Source organism: Mytilus californianus, unplaced genomic scaffold (assembly GCF_021869535.1).
Source record: "Mytilus californianus isolate M0D057914Y unplaced genomic scaffold, xbMytCali1.0.p SCAF_3, whole genome shotgun sequence".
In the NCBI taxonomy this organism is placed as follows: Eukaryota; Metazoa; Mollusca; class Bivalvia; order Mytilida; family Mytilidae; genus Mytilus; species Mytilus californianus.
The window spans coordinates 74428805-74455914 of NW_026262679.1; the positions used below are offsets into that span (position 1 = coordinate 74428805).

Below are 27110 nucleotides of genomic sequence, written 5' to 3' on the forward strand. Positions count from 1 at the left end.
AAGCACACGTGCATCGGGATTGGTATTGACAGACATTTTGCTTTTGCCTAGAGCCAGTGTGAGAGCTCCTCAGTTAGTCATTCGAACTAATGAAATTTACAATTTCACAGAATATGAAACAGAGTTTCATCCTTTATGTGTTTATAATTGAATTTTTCCTTTTCCTTTCTGAAAATATTAGAATGTGAGCAATCGGCCATATGCCATATATTACTATAAGCTTTAGGTGTTTCCCCAAATCGAATAGATGCAAGAATGATTAAACTGTGAAGATTTAGTAAAACAATAACGGCATCAAATTCGCATACAAAATAAGTACAATTTTCTAGCACTTTTATTCATTTCTTTAAATTTAGTTTTACTATGTAAATAACTCATACATATACACGACTATATAAAAAAATATTGACAAATGAAAATGATGCATATAATTAGACATAATAAAATAAAAATTATTTAATATACAAATGAATGACACATATTGTTCTCAACACAGCTATTTACAAAACTGCAACCAGAAACCACATTGCACATCACACTGTGAAATTCAAAGCACTCCAACCAAAGCAGAGTCTTTAGGAATCTTGAACCAAAGGATATTTTTAAGAAAATTATCGAATCCAAAACTATAATGCTATACAAGATACCACTATATTCATAATCAGCAGGCACGTTTGTTGTTTTTTTTTAGGAAAACATATTGATAAAAAAAAACCAAATGATTGACAAAAATAAAAAATAGGTACTCAAATTCAGTGTACTAAAAGTAAATGGTTTGAGGAGTTTGTTAAACGTCCAGTGACAAATAGTTCATGCATTTGTAGGACGAAAAAAATTAATAAGTGTATCTATTAGGAAAGTTCTGCAAAGCAAGTCGGTCGGAATGAAATTTTTTCATTCAAAAAGTAGTATAAGTATTCCTCCAGAGGTTGTTACAAGGGTCTTTCAAGTGAAGAGAGTGTGACATTTTCACAACATAAGGCATTGGAGGTATCAGGAGAATATTTGTATACCTTTATATATAAACCAGACTGCATTAATCTAGTCAGCTGTCTTTCTTACACCAACAATTGTTTCAACAAATTTAGATCAAAGATGTATTATAACAGCAAAACAAGTAAGAAATACAGTTATATTGAAATAATGTTTATCTGCAAAATTAGACTGAGATTCCTGTCTTGTTTCACGTTCTTCTGCACCTGTAAAATTACAGAAATAAAATGTTATTGCCGATTCGTAATCATTATGACACATCTTTATATTTTTCCGTGGTGTCTCATCTTGTGAATGCATTTTTTGGGTTAGAGGATATTTTGGCTTTCTTGGTAATGATAAAAGAAACTTTTACAGTTGTTTTTCCCCCTCAACACACTCGAAACGAACTTATATCGCTCTTTGCGAAATTAAAAAGCATTTGAATAAATCTAGTCAGACAATATGACCGACAGGAGTTTTCTTATGTTTTCAAATTTCCAATATTTATCGAATGTGGCAGTGTCTAGACTGATGATGGTATTATTTGGGCAGGTAACGATTAGTGCAAAAAGTTGTAATATTGTACTTAAATACACATTGTTCCTCAGGAACAAAGAGCATATAATCTTTCAGTTTCGTTGAGTCGCATCTTCTTCTGAATAAGTAGTTTTTATAACATATCATATTTTGAAATATTAGTATTTTGTAATAAAATTAGATGGTCTGTGCTTGTTTTTGGCTTAAAAGGTAAAAATGTAGCCTCAGACAATACAATACAATATGCTTTATTTAAAAACACTCCTTCACATTGACATGTGAAACAAGAGGTAAATATATACAAAATACAATCACATACAATCATAGAAATAAATAGACAAAACAATACAATGTATAAGTTTCAAGAATTCGTGCCGACTAAAAAGACTTTTAGAATCTGTATATATATTAAAAACTGCTCGTTTGTCCCCTTTGTTTAAAACATCTGTACATTATCCATTGTTCATGTACATATTTGTTTCCCTTTAGCTTATCATAGTTTGTTAATCAAACTATATATTTTTACAGGAAAAGGGTGTTCATAAAATAAAAACCTACCATCACACATTAAAAGTGATTGCATCATAACAAAAGACGGAATCCCGCAACTGAAAATTGAAAATTAGGATACCCCACGTTCAGTGTATGAGTACAATCGATACCTATCATCTCATTAAATTTTCTCAAAGACACAATATAAAATGGGATGCTGGGGAGCCGGTGGGACATATAATTTTGATGGCAAGTTTTAATTTTTTTATGTTTTGTTGTTTTTGTTTTTGCTTTTATAAAATCTCGTTTTGTTTTTAAAATGCATAATTTTGTTGCAATACATACGTCACCATCATAAATTCTGAGTAACCAATTAAGAGAATCTAACGAAAAGCTGAATCACCTAAATTAGACGAAACAACTAGAGAGACAAGATTCTCTGCATGTGGAGAAAAAAAGCAGAGGTCATTAGAAATAAAAGGTTATAATTTCTCCAGGTGCCTGCTGACAATACTTCATCTAAAAGGCATTACGAAAATAGCACAGGATGAAGAAATAGTTCTGACATTATGAGCTTTAATGTTAAAACTGCTTAAAAGTTCTTCATTAGAAGAGCCATATGCTAAAAGAATAGCTTTATTTGTTCAAGAAGAAACGTTTTAATGGGAAAATTAGATATACCCTTTTTAATGGGGATCAAACGTCTTTAATTAGAACTAGCACGAAGACTCTTATTTCTACTAAAATAAAGAGACATAATCCGATGTTGTATACCTCTATTTGATATTTCTGGTTACAGGAAATGTAGAACATAATTTAGCCTCTTTTATGTTATTTTACGTGACTGTTTACTTTTCTTATGCTTGTCGGCGGCAAACAGTTAGTGTCGTCTTCCAGACATGTGGTTTATCAATGGCAGTAGACTAAAGTTGATATAGATAAAAGCGTGACTTCAATCTTATAGTCCCCACAGACAACAAAAGGATTGAGGCCCACGACACCGAACTGGGCACAGTATGAAGGAAGCACATGGGTAACAACAGTGATTTGATTTTTGGCAAGAAAAGTTGGATCAGTCAGTAAAGTAACTGAAGTTAAACTCATCATAGTTTTTTTATATGCCAGACGCACGTTTCGTATAAAAAAAACGTCCTCAATGACGCTCGAATCGTTAAAAAAAGTTTTATAGGCCAAATAAAGAAGTCCTTGTTGAAACTGAGAAAACGCGATTTTCACTCATCATTCACCAAGAATCCAAGACAAACATAATATATATCCGAGATCTATTTGATATGCTGGTTCAAAAGAAGTAGACTTTAGATCAGACTTAACTGAACCTAAATGCCAAACAGGAACCATAGACCTTTGCTTTGACCTTTACAGACTGAAATTCCGGTTAAAAGAGATATACACTTATTCATTCCAATCTATAGCCTTTTGTATTTGTGGTACCAAGACATTTAGACTCAAATAAAATAACTAAAACATTTGGTAGTTATTGAACAGAGGCTTGAAAAGGACCATTTGCCCGTTCACTACACCATCGAACAAAATTATTATTCATTTGGCATCACAGACAATGTTAGTACAGTCTCTGACTGACTTAAAGAGATCTTTGATTGCTCCCTTAAACACTGTCTTTCTAATGCTATTCCTAAGAAATACTGAGGTATCCATCAGAGAATGTTTGATTTGATGCAGTTCAAAAATAACTGCCTTAATCTCTAGTACATTGGTGTGTTCTTTCAGACAATTTGGATCCCTGACCTAGTCCCTCCAGATAAGCACCCCGATCTAGGAAGCTGTGTTCAGAGTTTGGATATGAATAGAAGAAGGTCCTTATAACATTTTCCCTGAGTAATCAACACTGAAGGTCAGGTATCAAAGATTGAAGCATTGAATAGGAGCTTCCCATTTTTAGGAAGCTGCATTCAAATGTTGGGGAAGATAAAACTTAAGTAGACAAATATGAAGTCTTCCCGGAGGAACTATTTCTACAATAGAATTTAACAGACCAAGAAATTTAAATCTTCAGAAGAAATAGTCTCTGGTTTTTCCAGTTGATAATTAAACCTAGGGATGGAAATAGTTTGGTGAACAATATTTATTCTGTCTGAGCTTTCGGATATATAGGACAAAAATCTTTGATCAGAAAACCGTTCAAATGAGAATGGATTTTGAAAGCCTAAAAATGACAAGGTGTTGTGGGTAGGCCAAAAGAGATTGCTTGAATTGAAGCATCTTGTTTTTCCAGACAAAACGACGTTTTTTTTTTCGGAAGAGAGGATAATAAGGATATGAAAATATGCATCCGACAGGTAGATAAGTAGTCTTCATTCCAGGCAAGATAACTGCTCTGATTGACCTGTTTGTCTCAATTTTGAAATGAGGAACTACCAGGTTAGTGTTCAGAATTGATAAATCTATGACCCGCCTCATTCTCTTCTGGAATAAAAAATAAAGTCGGGAGTAAAAAACCTGGAAACGGAGTTGACACAGAGATGTGAAGTTCATGCTATTCACTCAGTTTGTCACCTTGATATGTATCTTCTTAATCAAATTATGAGATTTGAACATCAGTAAACTATTGATGTCTAAATATACATCAACTATTGCATCTCTCCGTGATTAATGTTTTATTCCATGAAAAAAAGGTTGACATTGCAAAGTATCCGAAGTCTCAGAAAGAACGCAGTCAGAGGAGATCCAGAAATTGAAGGTTTTACCCCTCCGGAATTATTGACAATACCCAACAATCTGTAGATATTTTTCTCCTACTGTTTTTTTGAAAATGAGGTACCAACCCCAACTGGAATTTAAGGAAGACGAGGAATTAAAACAAAAGAGAGGCGAAATATACCAAAGGGACATTCAAACTCATAAGTCGAAAATAAACAGACGACCATGGCAAAAAAAGAAAAAGACCAACAGACAAACAGACAAACAACAGTACATAAAACACAACATAGAAAACTAAAGACCGCGCAACACGAACCCCACCAAAAAACTGGGGGTGATCTCAGGTGCTCCGGAAGGGTAAGTAGATCCTGCTCCACATATTGCACCCGTTGTGTTGCTCATGTTAGTACAAACCCGGTGATAAGTCTTATTCGGTAGGTCACATTCGGTGAAAAGGGGGCGGGATCGTAGTTACGACAATTGGAACATATCCGTTGTCATCTATGAAACGGATATTCCATAACGGTCAACCAAACCGTGATAGCACGGTAAAAGTTAAGAAACGATGATTTCAACTTCACCACTTGGAACTCTTGGTTTAATAGCTTCCTTGTGAGCAGCAACCCTCTATCAATGAAATCATGATAGGAAATGCGAGCCCTCGAATATCGCATCAACTGGGAGATATATACTCCGTATATAGGCACTGCTGGAATGTTGCTACATAGAAATGGAAAGTTCACAATTGGGAAGCTCAAATCATCTCTTTTGTTGTATAGTTTTAGTTTTCAACCGACCCTCATTGTCAAATTCTAGATGTAAGTCAAGATATGAGGTAAACTTAACTGTATCTGTTGTATCCTTTATCTCAACTTTCAATAGGTGAAATAACAGAACTCACTCAGTGAAAAGCGAGTGCCCAATCAAGCAATACGACCAAACCAGTAATGCAGTTAAAAGAATTAATTGCATTAAAGACTAGTTACAATTCCCTAATTTGCAAATGTTTTATGATAATAACGTCCTTTGTAATCTTCGTGGTTGTATGTGTACTCATTCTCTGAACAAGTGGAACCCTTACTTTCTTATTTTTAGTTTGGAGACTCCGTCTGTTGTTATGATGTAATATGATATCACTCAGAATTCATAATGGTGACTTGCTTATTAGAATAACACACGTATTTAACAATTACAATATAGAAATCGACTTAATCGGTTCATTATTTTTATTCTTAAAAGCTGAAACACGGTAGGTACCCTTACATTTCAGCAAGAAATGAAGATATCTACTCAAATCAGCGAAAGAAGATTGGTAGTAGTGTATATCAAAGTACTGAAGTACTGAACATCGGATGACCGAAAGTTCTGGTGGATGGTCACAAGCACTTGTCTCAGAAAAAAATCACATCTCTATACCTGAAAGTTAGGTTAAGGTAGATAGATATATTTTTTCTGAGACAAGTTCGTGTGTGAATGATGAATAAATGACAGGGAATTCAACCTCACCGTAATAACTATTATACTGTAGTGATATAAATATTTGTCATCAGTATACTCTGGTTTGTTGTTATATATTATATTTATATTTTGCATAATAGTTATATGAAATTTTAATCCATTTGTATATCATTCTATTCAACTTTTCTAATGATAGTGCAGTGCAAGTGCATGGTGGACACTCTTCTGTAATAATTCGTTTTTCTAATAGATTGGATTTGAGTAGGCATTCATATTTTCTCGCGTTTGTTACAAAACGTTCTTGAGATATTCTTCCGCATACGTTAACACAAATTTTCAGTTTTTGATATTGTTATTGATATATATATTTCTCAAGACAATACATTTTCATATCATTTATCTATGTTCTTAAAAATAATTTTCAGGAATATTTATCGATAAAATCAATATATAACAAGCGATGAGGAATGTTATTTTGCACACGATAATATCCGCGTAATTAACCGGTTGTCAGTCAAAAACGAATGTCACGTGGGTAGAAATGTCTGTGGCAACAATACTCCGGAATGCCCTTACAGTCATCCGATGTAAAAATGAATAATCCTTTTTTTTCATATTTGAAAACCTCTTAGAAATTTATTAACTTCATGTTCAAAATTCAGGCCTATACCCTCTCAATTTCAGGTTCTTCGGCTGGTGACCCAAGCTTTATTTTTTTTTAATTGCACGCAGTATTGAATTTATTATACGGGCCAGATTCGAAAAAACAAACCCTTTTAATAGACAATTTTCTTGTAGAAAATACTTACGTTTTACAAAAACATTTTTCTTCTTAGTGCCGTACAAATTTGTGGCGGAGCAAGTATATTGTCCAAAATCTTCTAACGCCATTTCTGTTATCCAAAGCTGATAAGTATTTGTATTTTGTTCTGTTACAATCTTAATCAAAGTGAACTTTTCATTTTCAATTATCAGTTTGCCACTTTTCATCCAAGTTATATTCAATGGTGCAGCTCCTTGTACGTGGCATTCGCCGATCAGAAATTTCGGACGTCCTATTTGCACTTGCACATTGTCACGTGGAATGTTAATGTCTGGTCCTAAAACAGTATCTGCAAGGAAATGAACATAATCTTTAAGCGAGTTACAAATGTAGTCTTTTTTTTACTTCCTATGCACAGTATATTGATTTTTCTTCAGGACTTGAAATAGAATAGAACTCAAATCTAAAAATAAGTTATGAATGTTTATTTTCAGAAATTCTTACTAGGAACTGTTGTAAAAGGTACACAGACAGAGTATATACTTCTAAAGTAAACATCTCATTATTATATGCACTATATTTTAATGAGAATAGATATACGTGAAACAGTTTTAATTTTCGAGTTTCGAAGCTTGGTTTTTCAGTGAAAAAAAGGATATGGTGTATCAATTCATGATACACAATATTTCTTTTTGTCTTTGTGAACCTTCATCGAAACCTCTTTGATAAAACAGCTAGATATTTTTTTATAGACAAAGATGTTTATATACATAAGGACTGTATAACAAAAAGGGGAGTTAAGATTAAGTTCAAACTATCTATTGTCAACTCCGTGTTCCTTACGGATTTAAAAACTTTCTTTAATGATAAGTACAAAGTTTCAAACTAGGAATGCATCACAATTAAATACATCACACAAGATTAATCACTGACAACTGGACATTGAGACCATCGGGAACTAACAGCTCACCATCAATGATGGTGACCATTTGTAGTAAGCCAAATTGACGATGTTTAAAGTACTGGGTTTGAAACTCTATCCACGATTATCCTTCACCTTTGAAAAAAATCATCAAATGAGAATTAAAAAAAAGATAGTAATAATCAAAATACTTCTTATTATAATAATGTTAATGTTTAATAACTATAATTTTGTATTAAATTATTAACGTTGGTTTACTAGCAATGTACATTTGACGATTCATATCCGTATACTGAAAATTCCTACTACAAAGTCATCAATATAAACTTAAAGTAAGCATTTTTTAAAACAGATGGAATTAATTCGATAAAAAAAAAATCATTTCATTTAGATGAATTTATCGACTTTGGTTTAACTGATAGTTCACATCTCAGATTGATATTTATTATAAGCAAAATATGTGTTATGTTCCGTGAAAGTATTTTTGAATAGACAATTGGAATTTCAATCTCACCAATTAATCTTTACTTCTTGTAAGGCAAACATCATAAAAAGACACCCACTTCATTTGAACTTGGGTGGATAGTTGTCTAATTAGCAATCATACCACAGCTCCTTATTTCCATATAATAAGAAATCCCGCTATAAGACATTATCATTGAATAATCTTAAGTTTAGTGACAGTTTTGATCGTATATTTGAGTCAATCGGATAGCCTCCTGTCACGTATGATATCGTTAATTATCGCGGGATTTAAACTAAAACGCGCATATAATTTCGAGATCAGGGTTGGTAAGTCGCTTATGTGAAACTGGTGTATTTATTTAAAATTAAAGCATAAAATTGTTATCCGAGGAAAATAAAGTTTAAATAGAAAAAAACAATTTAAAGCTAAATACATTTTCCATCATTTCATCATTTCATCAGTTTGTCTGTAATTTTACGCACTGTAAATTGTATAAACAGTCTTGAATTTACTAAATGCTGTTTGCTTTTGCTATCAGAGTGTACATAGAACTGAGCTTATTATGATGGAACTTCGAGAATATCAATCAATCAAATCCAGACTGTTTCCGGTAAATGATCCTTGGCATTACAAATATGAAAGACTCAGACACAGTTGCAAACTTATCTGTAAAAAATGACACTGATAGGGTCAAAGTTTGAAACAAAGCGTTATTTTATATAAAAAGTATATTTTTCAATAAATAATTGCGTCCTTTGTGAACGTCTGTTCTGTAAGAAGCTAGTCGTTACTTTTTCTTTGAATAATTGGTAACATTTATTTGATTAGAGATGTTAACTCGACAGAAAAAATGGTGAAAACATATGTTTAACGCTTCAAGAGCTTTTCTTTGTTAAGTGCTAGAAACTATCATTAGTGTCAAGACATCATTCGGCCATTAAAGCTCAACTTAAAATATCTCCTGTGAACGAATACAGTGTTTTGTGTCTGTAACATATAAGCAGCTATTGGTTTTTCATGTGACATCTAAAATTTATGGTCTGTTGTCACATATTAAAACACTTCAGAGCATAGCTCATAACTATAAACTATTTATATTTTATGGTTGCGTCATTTTATCTAAAGCCAAAGCAGTCAGACAAACTAATCTTGTACATATAATGCCCCCTGTGTTTATATACGTGAGACAGAGTTTTCCTGTACTTTAAGGCTTGTAATACTTATAAACGGGATAAACACGTCTTGTCTCTGGGGTTTTACATAATCAAGCTGCAGAAAAGTATGAGCGGAATGTAAGTCGGGTATTTTACTTTAGTGTGAAATAATCCAAGCTCAAATAGGCCAACTAATGAATATTTCAGAAGATGTGAAGCAACAGTTATTTACCGATGCTCAAAATTTGTAAAAAAAATCCACAATTAAAATCTGAGGGATGGGTGTGTGCTTGAACTCTAAACGGACCGAAACCTAGTGCGTCGACGGGATAAGAGTCTCAGGTTATTCGAATCCATACTCCGTCAAATATGGAACGATGGAATAGGACAAAACCGGAAAACTTGGAGATCAGACGACCATTCTAATGTCTTGGGAGTTGAGACCACAAAATAATGCCTTTGTGACGGTTGAGACATTGACACATATTATATTGGTTTTAGTCATAACAGAACACTAGATTTGGATCACTTTTTAACCATCGAGTCATTAGTGAGTTTTGGTAATCTAAGTTAATGAGAAAAGGCAAGTGATTACGAAACGGTTTTTTTTCTTCAAAAATGTTTGCTTCTCATTCCTCTCTGTCATATTTAACCGCTCTGGATTTTCCTATGCAATGCTTTGGATTATTTGCAATTCATGCAAAACATTTCCAAATTTCTTGATATTTCTACTTTATTGTTTAGTTTAAAGATCTGTCAAAAAATGTAACCAGCAACACAATTTTGTATTTGTTTTTTTTTATCATAATAAACAACCAAAACAAACAATGCATATAATATTAACAAAAGCTAAATGTTTACCAAGTCCAAGTTGAAAAATATTGACTGCAATATTGTAAAAGCACAGGGACTAATATTTATTCTCCAATGATTTTCTACATCCAATGTTATAAAATACTTCATTTCAGAAAAAGGTGTCACGAATTTATTAATTCAGCAGCGAAGGCCCGTAAATTTTGATTCCTTTCAATTCTTTACCGTATTTATATTTTCTATAACATTGTTTCTTCAATGTCATTTTAGTTCATAACATAGCTTAGGTTAGAACAATAAATGATAATAAAGTGGACTACATTTTTGCTTCCTGCTCCCCGGGCTGGTATGCTTTATTGTAAATGGGAATACTTAGTCGGAAATTTAGGCAACAGATTTTTTTTTAAACAGGACAATGTATCTATGTTAAAAAAAAGAAGATTTAAGTGATTTAAAAAAAATTCAAAAATGTAATTGATCGATTAGCTAAACAATTGGTAAGTTTTTCTTCAGTATACAATAGAGATCAATAATTAACAAAAAACATGCAATGTTCAAGTTGTTTTTTACTTTCATAATAACATCCAAAAATGTCTGCATTAACAAATTTGTGTCAAGGTGACCAGCAGATCAGTACTAGTTGACACTGAAGTGATATAATTATCCGCCATAAGTTAATTTAAATTCATTATTCACTGATTGAAAGCATACTAACCCTGAATGAAAATTTTCTCTTTATTTTTCTATTCTTACAGACGTTTGATTAGGAAACTTCGTGACTCCTTATTAAACAGCTGTTTGTCACATTTGTTCAAACTTCACGCGGACTTCCGGTATTCTATTCAATATCTATCTGATTTTCTGATCAACTGTAGGAACTATATATATCACTGTATTGATCCGCAAAATTATTTCAATTATATAGAAGATAAACGTACGAAGTTTAGATACAAAGATAAGTATATAAAAAGGGAATTGAATATAAAGAGAAATAAACAACTAATGAGGAAAAACGGACAAAACCATGATAAAAAAGGGTAACTGATAAACAACAGTCTACAATACACTACACAAAATATAAAGATTGAGCAACACGTAGTTCACAAAAACTTTGGCGACTTCATGTGCTCCGGAAGTGTAAGTCCATCATCATTTGATCGTTTATGGAATATCCAGAACGTACCCGTGTACTTTCGAAGAAATGACTTCAATTTTACTTCGAAGAACCATTGCATCAATTGCTTCCTGTTAAACAGTGGCGAATCCAGGTTGGGGAAGGAGGGGGGGGGAGGGGGGGGGGGGGTGTTCCGGGGTTTTGTCATATGAATGTGCTACTGGTATGTTGTTACGTAGAAATTGAAAGGTCACTATGGGAAAATTAAAATCATCTCTGTTGTCTTTGAGTTTAGTTTTCAACCCAATCAAACTGTCAATTTTTAGATAGAAGTCAACATATGAAGCAAACCAACTGTTTATGTGGTCATCCTTTATTTCAAGTTCAGTGTACTTTACGCGATCAAATTAGTCACCAGACTTGAACTTATTCAGTGAGCGGACTCCGCCAATTTTTTGGGGAACACGAAGTAAAAGAATTAATATTTTTTCTTGAGAAGCACTGCATTAAGTTTATCTCATACAAATGAATAAACGGTTGATGATAAGATGAAAACAGTTTGCTCTCACAGAAACGCATATTGTAAAACACATCAACTAAACGTAACAACTATATGGTCTGCAGTCAATGTCTTCAAAACATCCCGTATGCGTTTAACCCCAAGGGTTGACTTGGGTATAGAATATGGTCACCTGGACTGATCGTGTCCCGGCAATCAAACCCTTGCTAAAGTGGGGTGTCCGTTGAAGCGTGGGATGTATGAATACGTAGCCACGTCCGGTTGGAAGTGGGACGTTAAATCCGATGTACCACAAGGCGACTCATTTTCCGTTGACAATCTAAAATTTTAGCACTTCATCCAGGTCGATCCTTTACTTGCAAAATCTACCTATTGAATATAATGTCAATTTGTTTATGAATGAAATACTTGCCACTGGACGAACAATCTCGATCAATCACAAATACTTATAACCTATCTATACCAAGGACGCTCGAGACTAATACTTGACTCTGCAATTATCTCTACCGGCTCACTTTCTTTAGATTAATATTTGACTATGCAGTAAACTCTACAAGGTACGCTCAAGACTAATACTTGACTTTGCAATAAACTCTATCAGGCAAACTCGAGACTTATGCTTGACTCTGCATTAAACCCTATCAGGCACACTCGAAACTTGTGCTTGACTTTGCAATAAACTCTACTAGGCACATTCGAGACTTATGCTTGACTTTGCAATAAACCCTACTAGGCACGCTCTAGACTATACTTAACTCTTTAATAACTTGATTTTGCAATAAGCTCTACCAGACACGCCCGAGACTAATACTTGTGATTGTGATTGTGACTACCAACAACCCTCGAAACTAATACTTTGTAAAGCAAAATTTATTAAACGTTGAAAAGCATCATATTCAAAAAGACGTAACAGAAATATACGATAAGAGTATGGGTTAAAATTATGCCCATCAATGTTTTTAACATTGAAATATGTCGATCACAGATATGGTTGGCTTATTTTCATTTTTATCTAGCGTAGCAACATATTGGAGTCCACAACAGTTCGGGAATTTTTGAAAAAGGAACTGTGCATTTACAAGATTGTGATATTACAACTACAAATAATGTACAATATTTCATTTCATTTTGAACCTATGTATGTTCATAATAGCAGTAGATTTGGATGATTTTAATCAAACGTCTGATATGTTCTCTTTGTTAAAAAACATACATCGTTGACACATGCTGTTTCAGTCACATAAAACCAGTTCTGTCATTGAAACTAATTAATAATGCAAGATATTAATTAGGAAAATGCACTAATCTGCGAACGGAGAATGTAATATATATGGTCTTTAATAACCATCAAAAACCATTTTCTATCGACGGTAATGCATGCGGAATTGTTATCAGTCGTGCGTTTAAATATGATAGAGCTTTAGTACCTGGATAGAAAATCGTGAATGGAGTGGAATAATTCCCAAAGGTGTGAAATAAAAATTTAGACGTTAAGCAGAATGCATTATTTCCTTTCTTTACGATTTTATTACTTAATAAAAAAAACTAAAATCGTTACACTTTATTAAACATTGATATGAATGCAAAATAATATTTAGTATTAAAACGTTTAACAAAACGCATGGAAGATTTTAAGTAACAGGCATGAAAATGTGCGAACTCATGGATTTTATGAAATACTGCATGTAACTGAATGAGCTGAACATGAATATTGAAAAAAGATATGATGAGCGTAATTCTTACACCATCTATCATACAGCAAATGAAAATTGACACAAAAAGAGATACGCGTGAATGTTGCAAAACGTTCAATTGACTTTAAGCTGCTGTTTCTCGAAACCGTGTCCTACAATTTTTTAAATCATGTGTTATTGCAATTGAAGTTTATGTTTTTATTGACATAAAGTTTAAAGAAGGAACATTCAAAGACGAACGAATCTAATTTAGAGAGCGCGTCTCGATAAACCTTATTTTCCGCGATGTCTTCAAATACGAAACATAAACTTGAATGTTTTAAACAGCGAACAGGATTACCAACTTTAACCTTAAAAGTTTTTAATTATAAAATAGAAATTTCAGTGGCAACAGCTTAATTTAAAAAAATCGTAGGACAGGATTTCAAGGAAAACCCATCTAAAGTCGAACTACTGAACTTCTAGTAAAATTCACATGCAGGTCCAAAATTAATAAAATTCCTCAATGTTATCAAGTTTATTGTAATCATATTTATCAATAAAAATCAGGTGTTTCGTAATCCAAACGGTTAAAAAACAAAATCAAAAACTTGTAAATAAGGTGATTTTGAAAAATATTATGACTGAGTATCATTTAGACTTATGCCGTGTGGAAACCTCAAGGATGCTAGGTAAAAAGAGAGGCGAGAGATACCAAAGGGACATTCAAACTCATGTCGAAAATAAACTGACAACGCCATGGCTAAAAAAGAAACAGACAAACAACAGAACACACAACACACAACACAACATAAAAAATCTAAAGATTAAGCACCAAAAACTGGGGTGATCTCAGGGTAAGCATATCATGTTCCATATGTGGCACCCGTCGTGTTGCTCATATTAGTACAAACCCAGTGATAAGTCTAATTCGGTAGGTCACATTCAGGGAAAAGGTGACGGAATTGTAGTTACGACAATTGGAACATATTCGTTGTCATCTGTGAAACAGATATTCCATAACGGCCAACCAACTCGTGATGGCTAAAGGATGATTTCAACTTCACCACTTGGAACTCTTGGTTTAATAGCCTCCTTGTGAGCAGCAAACCTCTATTAATGAAATCATGATAGGAAATTTAAGCTCTGAAATCTCGTATCAACTGGGAGATATAATGAGCTAAAAGTATAAAGAATAGAGAAAAATGGCCTAAAAGTTAAAGAATACAGAAATGAAGGTCCCCCGCCCCCATTCAGACCCTTATAGCTTTATAATGATAGAAATTTCTTCAGTGGAAGTTATTATTTGACAGTACGTGAGAAACTTTACCAACAAAATGATTGAACCACAGTTATAACTTTATTCTAAGTTTATAAATAATCTGTTTTTCCCATCTGGGATTTGTATTACTTTAAGAATGAAAAAATAGTGTCAATACAGACAAATGTTTTAAAATTTAAGTGCAAATGTAAAATGAGATGTCTGAAAGTAGTTTAATCCAAGTAGGAATTTGATAAATGAATATATAGAAGCTTCTAAATGAGTATAATGTAATTACAAATAAATTGAAAAATTATGATACTAAGTTGTAACTGAATAAAAACTACATGACATTCATCATACGCCATCATTGGCTTGATTGTAATTATTTATAATGCTTCGGTTGCCGGGTTGTCAATTTTGTAAACGGATCGACGGATAGAAAGTCACAGGACAAAAACACATATGACAGAAAATCGCCAACTGATAGAAAAAATAGTCAGTGGACAAACATTCGTAATCAACCAAATAACAATTGTTTGAATATTCAAGTGAACATTTTTGAAGTAATTTCTTTTTATCTTATAAAATAATTTTATAGTTGAATTTTCATTATCGTTAAATGAAGATTCAAACAAAGAAAATATTTTAACAGCATGTAGCCATTTATTTCACAAGTCATTTTGCTAGTTTGTTTCTTAACATTTTGTGACTTGATAATAAATCTTGTTTACAAAGTAGTTAAACAAAAAAAATACACAACATTATTAACCAAAAAGTCTCATATAAATCACGGAGAAAATATAGCAAAACTGAATTGTGATCTTTTTGTCCTGTAACTGTGGTCTTTGATCTATTTGTCCGGCGACTAATTTGTCCTAGATGCCTATTCAATCAGTCAACATTAAAGTTAGCTCTTGTCGGTGTCAGCTAGTCACCTAAGATCGGGGGTTAACACATGATGGTTGTTATATTAAATTTTACTGATAATGCAAAAAGTATATACACTGGTATTAAATTTTACCAAATTAACTAATAATTTTAAGATCTATATTATGAGCTGGTCAATTCACAGAAATCAATGTCATGCGTGCTTATTACTACCATACCAATTATAACTAGGTTGGTACCGAAGCTGGTGGGCTGACATTGTCTGATGTTACAATTTTTAATGGCATGTACTTCGGTATTGTTGTGATTTATAAAAGATACATTTTTATTGATTTTTTTATTTATAATTAATGAAATAGTGCTTAAACAAAGGAGATAACTCGTTCTACTCGCAACACAAACCTAAGCTATTGGTTATAAGAATAAGAATAAGAATAGCAAATTGTTCCAATTAAGTCGGGCCCTTGATGGGCAGCTTGGCATTTACATACACAAAACAATACACTATGATTTTGTAAAACATTTTCACATTGAAATGAAATATTAAATAAATGATATATAACCAAAGAAAATTTGGTTTGATGCTCGCAAAGAGTGGTATGTCTACCTCCCACAACTCTATGCTAGCGCGAATTCCTAATGGCGTTTATTTCAGATACGTGTGTCATAGTATAAACAATGAATATCATAATGGAGTTCAAACGTTTTTATTACAAAATCAGATAGGTACGACTTTTGTTTTACTACAAGAAGGTGGATACCGCTGCTGGTCTGGTCTACTGTCAGTCCCGTAAAGTGTTTGAATGATACATTTTGACTAAATTTTCATTTATGATTATCGTGTATTTGTACTAAAACTAAGCTTGCAACTCCCTCAATTAACCTAAGACAGTATTGGCTGTACAGTGTAAGGACATTTTTGGTTTTCTTGCTCTAAAACCATTTACCTATTTGGTTGCCCAATGTTTTGGTCCCGAGCGTTCCTGGTAAAGGTTATTAAAAAACACGTGACATGTGCACGATTTCAGAAGTCTTTATTGTAACTTTCTTATTGGTGGCATCATGGACGGATTCATGCGGTGCACGTCCAAACAAAATTTGACGAAAATATCATTTTTGTCATGAAACACGTCAAACAAAATTTGCTTCCTCACGCTGGGCCAAATTGTGAGGGTCACGTCCCCTCTTACCTCAAATTCTGGACCCACCCCTGGAAAGGAATATGAATGTCGAATTTTATTAAAGGTCTGATGTAGATGATAAATGAAATGATACTGAATAAAATTATGATAAAAATAATATTGATATACACTGCATATGTGAACCTTATAATATATGAAATCGTCTAAGTATAAGAACTGGTACTGGTAGAATGTCAATAATCCATAACATCAAAAATACTATCTCAAGCAATGCAGTCAATGAAAAGAGAACCACAGAGATATATAATTATAGATGAAAAATCCAACCAAGATGAATAATTTATTAATACGAATCTTAACCTCGTTATATCCTCCTAAATGTATCAAAATTTGTCAATTATGCAATATGCATAGGAAAGCATATCTAATTGATCCAAAGATAAATATATTACATTAGTCTCATGAGAAATTCTGTCACACGTCAAAATGAAGCCATTAAGATGTACCAGACACGATAAAAGGAACGGTCCTCATTTTCGTCTCAAATTGACCTTTTATGACAAATTAGGGCAACACTGCATCGTTTTGAAATATTCCTAAATGACGACTCGCGACTCGTGACACTTTTTGATGTCTCATTTTCAGATGCCAATCTGCTGATAAATAATACTCGCGGGCTAAAAGTAACATTTTCAACGATAATGGAACTTAGAATATTTGGGATTGAACCTAATGAAACAAATGTAAACAGGGAATAGAATGAATACATCATATAAACGCAGTGTCATGTTCAGTCAAAAGATTTTTTTCTTGTAAGAAATACTCTCTTCATACCAAATAATGTCTGAATAACAAAGATATGTATTTGCAAATTTGTAGCTAGCTATCGCCTGGTTAACATTTTATGAATGATGACTTGATAAAGTTTCAAATAATCATCAAAGAAAACCGCATTAACCCTTCAAATATGAAAATAAAGATGATAAGAGAAATATGTTTTTAACATTTTTTCTAATGGTTACTTTTATTGCCTATAGTGTAAAAACACTTTTTTCTATATTTTCACAATACCTAAGCCACATACAGTGGAATCTGTTATTAAAAGCTTATATATCTGCTACAATGTAAGAAGTTGATTAACCGACATCGCAAAAGCGTTCTGTATTCAATTATTCTCATTATTTGGCAATAAAAGACGTTTGCAGCCATTAAAACTGTAAGAATAAAACCAAAACAGAATTATCATTAGCCGACAATTGATAAGCAATGATAAAATGAAATTCTATCTATTGAATTAATTGTACAATCGTATAATTGAATAGTTACTGCACGGCAAAAAATCAATCCCAAAAGCAGACAAACGGCCCCAAGGCCTGACAACAAGTAGTAAGAACCCTCGTCGATTCGTCATTAATGTTTCATAGATCCTAGGGGAGTTTATCACCAAATAATTAACTGTATAAAACATTTACTGATCAGCTTTCTGGATCTATTCATGATATCTGTCCTCTATTACAAATGCTTTATGTCGGCTAGCCTCGCAAGTCATGACTCGACTCGGGTATTTGACTGTGCTGGACAGGTCGCAAGCAGAAATAGGAGCCAAAATATGTCGAGGGCAGAAGTACACATGCACCCTGGTCTTAGTGTGCGCAAGTAGACATATAGAAGCTATGAACTTTCAAGTTTGATGTCAGCATGAATGACTATATTGTTTGTCCAATCTATCTTTGTTTTGTCTGTTTCCGTTTTTCCCTTTCACTTGACTGGTTATTTCCAACATATTTACATTTGTTAGATAAGCTATATAGAAAGGAAACCCAATGCGTATGAACCGTTTAATTTATTCATTATTCTGAGACGGATGAAAAAGCTCAAAATTTCCGAGTTGTGTAATATCTTGCATATTGCTTCAACTTAGTTTTTTTTTCGGTCTTATTTTGATTACGTGAAGGATTTATATTTTTCTTTTTCTTAACCATTTATACGTGTACTCATTCATCTTTCTACTAGACTGACTAGATAGATTTGCTATTAACTGTAAATGGATTATCTTATGACGTTTGTTCGAAAGTAAGAAAACTCAAGCGGAAAAAGATAAGAAGTTAATAATATTAAGAAATGTATGTTAAGTCGGCGGAAAAGAAAATACAAAGTTGCGAATAATGTCAATTTTCAGATTACTATTAGACTAGAAAATATAAGATAGCATTTCTTAAAATATCGAATCTCTATATAAAATAATCGCAAAGCTAACAGAAACTGTGTTTTTCGTTTAACCGATTTAATGAAGAAATACAAATGATTGTCCAAATGTATTTTTTTTTATCTTTAAATAAACGGCAATTTGGTAAATCTTTTATGTAGAATTGTAAAACGCGATCAGCATGGAATTAACGCTATACTGTGGCTAAATTCAATCTGAATCATTATAGTTTTGACGATGATAGTCATGATTTGTTAGATACTACACATTTTGTAATTATTTTGACTGAAAAGATTCTTGTATGAAAATATGTCAAAAACAAATATTTTGAAGTAAGAATTTCGGTAGTTCACACAATTCGGTCTTCATTTAGTTCTACCTCTTCATAAAACCATTCTAAACACCAACTATGACACACACAAAAACACACCGAAAAGAAACGAAAAAGGGACGATATACAGTAAGCTAGACATCTGTCTGTTGTTTTGATGTATTATAATACCTCGATCTGAAAAAAAAAGATATCAGGGTATATCCAGGGGACCCACGGCAGCCCATTGTATGGCGGAAAATTGGTGTTTTTTCAACAATAGTTTTCTTTTCTTTGACCTACTACCCTTAAAGGCATTTTTTTATGCAGAAAATCTTGGATTAGCCTTTGGAGTTTGAGAGTAATTTGTTTTTTAATTCAGTAAGTCAGTTGATACATAAGTGTGTATGTTAGTGATCCTTGTGATACCACTTTTTGTCGACAACTCCGCGATACCACTTTTTGTCGACAGCTTCGTGATACCACTTTTTGTCGTCTGCTTCGTGATACAACTTTTTGTCGTCTGCTTCGTGATACAACTTTTTGTCGTCTGCTTCGTGATACAACGTTTTGTCGACAGATTCACATCTGGTAAGAACGGAATTTGATGTGATAATGGACATATAATATATTCCCCTTATACTCGGTCAATAAGCATATATTATTAAATTATTGTGTGTACAATGTTATCCCTGGTCGTGATATGATCAAAATATGAATGATTAGTGTAACAAAAAGATTAATTAGATAGATTAACCTCTCTATGTTCTTGATCATTATTTATTTATAATCACCAATAATGGAGTATTTGTTTACTTAGTCTTACAACGGTCTCTTTGTGAGCTATATAGATTTTAAATCCTAGACAATTCTATAAATCACAGTTTTAGAAAGCATTATTGTTAAGTTTAAGTTAAGTAGTAAAGACTGAATTTTCCATTAAAAATTGTAAAAAGACATTCTGAACTGTCACCATATTACGTAAGATAAGATTGGAATATATGTCCTTGCATTTTTCACACGATTGCAGTTTTCAGAACATATAGTTAACATCGTAACTACAAAACAAAGTATCAGTCAAAAGTTTTAATGCTCCAGAGATCAGAGAAACAGGGAATGATATGTCAATTTTGGTGTAGCCTTATTTTAGACATTTGCGGTAAAGCCGGGTAGACGAGGTTGATTTTGTAACAATAAGTCTCAGTACAGTGTGCATCTTATAACATAATATATGAAAAGAAAATAATTAAAAATACATGAGAAATTATTGTTAAGAGAGATAAGCTTGTTCGTTAACTGTTGTTTTGGTTGTTTGATTTTGTGTGCGAGTGTGTTTTCGTAAACTTCAATCTTCCATAAAGGAATTTGGTGTTGAAGATAGATCTTCGGTGGTATCTGCTGAATTTATTAATTTCATTTAATGTGTATAGATTCAGACATGGAACAGTTTGACATGATAGCCATGATATGCATGGTCTCTTGTCAATAAACAAGATTTTTTCTACGTTGGCGGCCAGTATTTCAAGGAGGAAATATTCAGTTGGCATAATAAAGATACTACGAAAATGGTTCAATGCAAAAACTAAAAGTCTAACAGCAATGCCAGTTCTTTCTATTTTAGTTTCCTATTATTAATCTGTAAATATAAAAAAGAAGATGTGGTATGATTGCCTATGAGACAACTCTCCACAAGAGACCAAATGACACAGAAATTAACAACTACAAGACATTCTTACTTTTAATCACGGTTTTTTAATCACAAGTTTTCGTTCGACGGTGTGGGTGTATTTTTATACTTCTTTTACTATTCGTGTGCGAATTTGTTGAATATTTTTAGGGTCACGAAAAATTCAATGTACGTTGGCATTTAACACTGAATTGGTACACATGTACTGTAAAAAAACAGATAAGTACAAAGGTAGCAATGTTTAGTGTCTCATATGGACGACAGATGGCTGATTATGGAATCATGCAAATAACTGCTCCCACAGGAAACTTATTCTTGTTTGTCTCATCATCAAACGACTCCATTCAAATATATAGGATCATAAGAAATCTCCCTGTCTAAATCAGAGTGAGATTTACCAATGATTAATCGTTTCATCCAAATTAGGAAGAACGTAACATTCAAATTTCCCAGTCTGAAATCAGAGACACCTCTCTATACAAGACGGCAAATATAGTTAGAAACGTTAATGCATAGATATTTTAACATTTGAATTAGTCGAATTTTAGTATACAGATTTGATTGAATGATAGTTGTTTGCTCAACACAAATTTAATACATATATCAATCTCGTAAATTCCCGTGGACACACGTGAACTTGGCTGATTTCATATAGCCGTAAAGTATAATGGCCAATCTCTGCAGTATAGGTCTCTGCTCAACATCAAGTGACAAAAATTTCATATTTTTCTTGCAACATACATCTATAGACCCATGACAGAGCTGTTTCAAAGGTTCTGTAACGTTTTGGGAGATCATTGCACTCTCCCTGTATCATGGTTAAGCTCCAATTCCGACTGTACGTGGCTGCGTATTTAAACATCCTGCACAGTTTAACGGCATGTGGTTAATGTTGAATATGATCTAGTATAGATTTCGTATCGGTACACCCAGGAATCATCATTTCCGTCTTTAAACATTTAAATTTAAACAAAAATAAACATGGATGTTTCTCCTTCTTTATGTGAACATATATTCAAATAAGGTAGCAATGGCATATGTAGAATTTGAAATAGCATCCTGAAACAACTTTGTGCACAAATAAGGGTCTTTTTAAGTAACATTGAGCTAAACCTTGGACAAAGTAAACTATAGGGATTTTCTCCTCATAATATGTGATCATATCCAAGTAAACTTGCAATCGCATATGTAATATTTGCTTAAGCATTTGGAAACCACTTGTTGGCACAAATTTCAGTCTATTTTTATTAAATATGACCTTGACCTTGGACATAATGGCCTGAAAGTCACTTGAGATAGCCCTCCCATTATATGTGACCATATACCAAAGTAAGTTTGCTACCCATATGTAGTATTTTATTTAACCTCCGGAAACAACTTTTCTGCACAAATTTCAGTCCATTTGTAGTAACTGTAATCTTGACCTTTGACCTGGTGACCACAAAATGAATAGCGGTCTTCCTCTGATTATATGTGATCATATTGCCATAAAAGGTTGCAATCGGATAAAAGAATTTGAGTTATCATTCGGAAACGAAAATGACTGACTGATGGACAGACCTACTGATACTTGGTAGCGTAGGGTATAACAAAAAAATATTGTGTAGATAGTATGAATCTTTGGCGTTAGTTATTTGCAAACGAAATGGATTATGAAAATTTTTATGTAAACGTTAATTGCCGACTGAAAAGTAATTTGTAGTAGAGGTTGGAGAAAATTATACAAATATTCAACGAAATTTGTATCCGAGAACGACCTGAAGAAGGAAGTAAAATACACAAAAGATGAATCGAAGTTAGAATGTCATTAAGACGAAGGCGGCAAAGTGTTAGTCGGAAGAAAAAAAATGTCATATATCAAAATACAATTTCCAAATGAAATGAAATAAGCATGCATAGAACTATTGCGACATTTCCATTACATACTGAGCTGATAATACCCATCGGGACTAACAGTCCATCAGCAGTGTATACATATATGACGATGATCTTCCGTAAACAAGTAGATAACATAATGACGGTATATTATATATTAAAAAAGTTAACAAGTTTTAGATGTATATCTCTAGATAAAACTAGCATAATATTATTGAATTCCATTGGTGCAAAAAATTCTACATGATTATACACAGAACCTGCGTTGATGAACAGTTTTTCGACTTTTATGCAGAATTCACTCATTTATTACTCCTTAAATGAACACCAATAATGGGATAAAGTCATAGAAGAGAAGATTGATGCTACACATTCCAAACCTTGGGGCAGTTGCTACACATTCCATACCTTGGGGCAGTTTTACTTTTGATTGGTTCGATACGCTCAATTGGTCTGATGAACAAAAAGTATAACCTTTCAATTTAATTCCAAAAGTTTTCCATGATTTTGTACTAGTATATTTTCTGTCGATATAAAATTCTTACTTAAACTTTGTTAAAAAAAAATATGGTTAAAAATGAGAACTACGGGCTTTAGCAATCCGAGTCATTCCCAAAACGACACTGCAGAAATGTGAAATATGAACCTGGAACATTATTGGGAAGTATTATGATATGAACACAGATTATTAATTTGACCATGCAATATGACAACGCTCTGTTCTAATTTCTGTTTTGAGGATCATGGTTTTTGTCAAATTGATACTCTTTTTAAAAAAAAATGAGAGAAAATGTCATTGATATACGGTAGATTCTTCTTATTCATTTTAACAAGAAGTAGAACGGAACGTTGAGGTCCTTTTTAGCGAAGCTGGAACACATGATATGCTACCGTGTATTTCAATCAGATTGAACCGTGAGTAACATGACGTGTAATGTTGCTATTCCGAAATCGAACCGTGTATAATTATTCTTGTATTTTTTTGTAATTAAGTATTTGTCAAACGATAATTCAAAGCAAACTTCAAAATTGTCTTTCATCCGTATAAAAAGAGGGGGTATAACTATTTAAAATGTGTAAATGTTATTCGCGTGGTTAAACAATATTCGAAATGAACGCATGTCTTACGTACAGAATAAGATAAAAAGAATTACCTCACATACCGTATTGTGCAGCAGACCAGACAAACTACCAATACCCGACTTATCCATGAAAAAAGACATACAAACAAGTTCAAACCACAATGGGACAACACATGGTCTTGGTAGCCAGACTTGGAACAGCCACACAATGTCATTGGGTTAAACTATTTTTATGTGCGCGACCCCCTTTTAAATTATAGTAATAGTTTTTACAGACAATATGTCGTAAAAGAAGAAAAAACACACAATTAAAAACTTTATAGTCCAACTACATGCAGGATGAAAACTTACTTGAACGAAAAAATAAGATGGCACTCACTCGGGAAAGTCGGGTCAAAAGTGCTTGCTACTATGGGGTTGATATAGAATAATATCGCACCCATGAAAAGAAAAAGAACAACCATTTAATAGTAAAGTTTAATTAAATTCAGCAGTATTATTTGTAAGAGTCCAGTAAATTTTTAAGACTATAAGACAATTGAAAGAAAGAACAATTTCAATGGAATCTGTTACTATATGACGTCTGTAGCACTTGCTATTGAAAGATGTGATAACTATTCTATTTCGAATCTAGATATATATATTGTTCAATGTTTAATTTCTATTAAAGACATTAGCTTAGAAGGTAGTGAGAGAAATTACGTCTACTATTATTTTTTACGAGAAAAAGTATATTTACAGGTTTCAGATTTTGATAACGATTGTAAATGTTTTTTGAGAATCGTCAAAATGTCTGCGATATTTGATACTAACATTGCCATTAATTTAAATAAACTTATTCTTATAAAAAAACTAGCAGACCTTTAAATGTGCAAATTATCAAGGCAGATCATATATTAAATGATTTCTATTGAATCAGCGAAAAATGTGAACATGTCACGATTTCACTATTAAAATAGCATGCGGAATTCTACTGAAATACAGTTAGGACCTAGCAAATGTATAATAATTTGTTTCACGAATTTGTTTCAATTCGGTGAAGTATAGGAGTAGACTTAAAAGGGAAGCAAACGATTGAAAGCGACAAGCCAAATAGAGAAAAAATTCACACGCCTCTTTGCTGTACCTATTGTTGATCATGTCGTGTGACAAATTGCATGAGTGACAGTTATTAACTGCCTTAAAAGAAACAACATCCCACACCAACTAAAAAATATGAAAAATATTCAATATGAACAATATATTATCTTGGATTATTTACTTTCTGAATTTTCATTCAAGCAGGTTATCTACAACTGAAAATGATAAATTTAATAAACCAGTGAATCTTTCTTTCAAATAATGCATTAGGTAAAGATCTTATATCAGTCCATTATTTAAAATTAACAAAAATCTACAACGAAATGATGTAAAATCAAATAAAAGCAATTGAAAATGAAATAAATCATAACAGCAAAAATAATGAAAATACGGTAAATCATTATTTATTTACACTCAATTTGAGGTTTGAAATCAAATTAAAAAAAAAACAGCGTCAGAAATTAATATTGAATTAATATATTTTTACCTGAATCTGAATTACAAACTGCTTCCAATAAACAAATGTACAGATGAATTATTATTCCAATAAAATGAGAAGTCATGTTTTTCCTCCATGTAGTTGTCGCTAGTTCCGTGATTGCTGAAACTGACTTCGTCCACTGGACCAGAAGCTTATAATTACGTGAATTAAGTATAATTTCCTTTGCGCCCTGATCGTTAATAGACAAACGTAGATCGCAATAGCAATAGTTCAATAGAATTATTTTACGCTGCTATCGTAGTAGATGATTATTTCGTGAATAGAGAAGTTAATACGATCTCTAATTATATAAGAAAAAGGTCGAGATTCTGTCTTTTATTCAAAACATCTGATTGCATTTTAAAATTAACCAAAATCGTTGAAAATCAATATGGCTTATATATGTTCTGTTGTGCTTTGTGGTGTAAAAACATGGTTGAATTAGTTAGTACATGCAGAAAAAGGAGTTTAGTTTAGCAATGGAATTGCAAAAAGTAGCTATCTAGGGATTCAAATTTAATGACATGTTTGTATAAATTAATCAATTGTCAAGATTACCGCCAGAATCTTCTGCTTTATGGGGTTTTAACGTAACTACAACAAAAAGGACAAAAATCACCATTATATGAAATACCTGAAATTCTTAAAAAAAAAGACATAACCATATGATTAAAGAATTAAAACAACATTAGAGCCCACCGCTTTACCTATTTACAGTTTCAGTTATCTATTATGGGTTCTGCAAAAAAATAGTAAAAACCACCTTTCCAGGACAACAACTCCTATATAGTTGAATTTACGATTTCGGCGATGTTGATTTGTATTGTAGATCTTATTTTGCAGAACATTTTTTGCATTTAACAATTTCTATAAAATTTTCTGGAACAGAGAATAAATGGGTAAAACCCGTCCTTTTAGGGGAATAACTCATATGACGGGTAAATTGACGATTTACGGTACATTTTAACGTACTTGTAGATCTTATCTTGCTGAACAATTTTACTCTGGATCTACTATTATAGTTTCCGCAAAAAGTGCAAAGAAAGTAAACTTAATCATTCAAATGTAATAACTCAGATGAGGGACCATAAGGGGTCAATTGACGATTTCTAGCATTTTGACTTATTTGTAGATCTTGTTGTTCTGGTCATTTGTACTGTTTAAATTTCTCTCTATCTGTATAGTTTTCAAGGTACCAAAACCCTCGAAATTTGCAAACATTTTACATTTTAGGGGCAATAACTTCAAAATTGATTTTTTCTGAAAATTACATAGGATATTGACCTTGACCTATTAATAATGTTTATTCTGTCAGTTTTCCTTTCACTGCTGTAATTTTAGAGATATAAGCCAAAAACTGCATTGTACTCCAATGTTCTGTTTTAGCAACGCAGGCCATGTTTGGCGCTGAATCAAATCCCCGGTTAAAATGTTTAAATTAGTTAGGAACATTTAGGTAAAGTTTGGTAACATTTGGCCCAATATAATTTATATATATATCTCTGATTTCATTATCCTCATATGAATTA

At 32.6% G+C, this 27110-nt stretch overlaps 1 long non-coding RNA gene across 1 annotated transcript; it reads right to left on the reverse strand.

The window, feature by feature from the left end:
- Positions 1–321: 321 nt before the first annotated feature.
- On the reverse strand, positions 322–25892 carry LOC127735090 (uncharacterized). The gene is made up of 3 exons (XR_007998032.1): positions 25588–25892; positions 6951–7253; positions 322–1199 (listed from the first exon to the last, which is right to left on the reverse strand). It is a non-coding gene; the product is annotated as an uncharacterized LOC127735090 (long non-coding RNA).
- Between the last annotated feature and the right edge of the window lie 1218 nt (positions 25893–27110).